The sequence below is a fragment of the Triticum dicoccoides genome, chromosome 7A (assembly GCF_002162155.2).
Source record: "Triticum dicoccoides isolate Atlit2015 ecotype Zavitan chromosome 7A, WEW_v2.0, whole genome shotgun sequence".
Taxonomy (NCBI): domain Eukaryota; kingdom Viridiplantae; phylum Streptophyta; class Magnoliopsida; order Poales; family Poaceae; genus Triticum; species Triticum dicoccoides.
Genome location: NC_041392.1, coordinates 265,239,595 through 265,241,389, shown reverse-complemented (window position 1 = coordinate 265,241,389; position 1,795 = coordinate 265,239,595).

Genomic DNA, 1,795 nt, shown 5'->3' with positions numbered 1-1,795 from the left:
GGGGTTGGGGGAGGCGGCGGTGACGGTGAGGTCAAGAGCGGAGGGGGTGGGGGAGGCGGCGGCGACGATGAGGTCGAGAGCGGCGGCGGGCGGCGGCGGTGAGGTTGACGGCGGCCTCGGGCGCGGCGGTGAGGGCAGGCTCGGGCTCGGGCGGCGGCGACAGAGGAGTAGGGGAACAGTAGGGGGAAGGAGGACTTAGCAAAATTTTGAGCGGGCGGGTGGTTAAGTCGAACTAGCAATAGCGCACTTCAGGAAACGCGCTATAGCTAAAGTAGCTATAGCGCGTTTTCAGGAAAAACGCTATTGCTAAGTCTAAGCACGCATCAAAAATATACGTTGGTCATCATTGATCTTTTTGTGTAGAATCTAAATAGTCAACATATTTAAGGTGGTAAACACCTTGTTCACTTAGCAGTATGGGACTAAACTTAATTAGGTGCAACACTTAGCAGCACTGAGTTTTGTAGAAACACGCTGCTACTAAGTAATTTAGCAGCAGCGCGTCCAAGGAAGGGCGCTACTACTATATCTAGCCTGGGGGCAAATCCGTGGCAATTATAGTAGTAGCACTTGTTTCACCTAGAGCGCTACTGCTATCTAGTTATTAGTAGCGCGGTTCCTTTAAGCTCGCTACTGCTAGTTAGCAGTAGCGCCTGTTTTTAAACCACGCTGCTGCTAAGATTATGTGTATAACGTTTTCCCTAGTAGTCATGTGGGGGAAGGATTTCTCGTGAAAACCGTGTTGAGGAGACGTCCATTAGGAAAATACTTCGCCTTTAAAGCCTTGCACAAAGTCTATTAAGATACTCTAAGACGCGCTAAGCTTGTCGAGCCAACAAAGTTTGGTTGAAAATACGGAAGTCCTTGAAACCAAGCCCTCCTTGTTTCTTTGGCCTTGTTATCAAGCAACCCAACGAGTCTTCCTCTTTCCTTGTTCTGCTCTCCAAAAATAATTTCTGACCATCTGGTTCAAATCATCACACACTTCTAAGGGCAACTTGAAAACACTCATTAAATATGTGGGAATTGATTTGTGCAACCACCTTGATCAAAACTTCTTTACCTGCTTGGGTGGGATGGCCACCATAGGCCAAAAAAACGCTTTTGACATACGACCATCTGGAGTAGGCAACCCCAAATGTTTCTCTTAAAATCCAGAAGATGTGACCTGCGTCACATTTTTAACATTCTCCACTGTTGGACAATGGCATGAATTACTGAACAACAATGATCACTTTGGAGGATTTATTAGCTGCCCAGTGGTAGCTGCATAGACCTCCAAGATGCTCTTTATATGGCTTGCTTCCTGATCACTTGACTTAAAGAACAGAAGTGTACCATTCACAAAAATTAGGTGTGAAACACCCAGAGCCCTCCTGGTAATTCTCAAAGGTGAAACTTCTCCAGAGTTGATACCCTTAGTAATAAGAGCAGAGAGACCATCAACAATAAATAAGAATAAATATGGGGACAAAGCAGGGTCACCTTGCTGAAGACCACACGGCGGTGAAGACGAATCCAAAATGGCTCCATTAAATTTTACGGAATATCTCATTGAGGGCACACACGCCATTATCCAGTCAATCCACCGATGAGCGAAGCCAAGCTTTTGCATCATTTGCTTAAGGTAATTCCAATCCACCCTATAATAAGCTTTAGATAGATCAAGCTTATATGCACAATAACTCTTTGTGTGGTCCTTTTCTTGCTTAATATGGTGAATGCATTCAAAGTACACATATGCATTATCGGTGATCATGCATCCGGGGATGAACGCAATTTGTCCAGGAGAAAT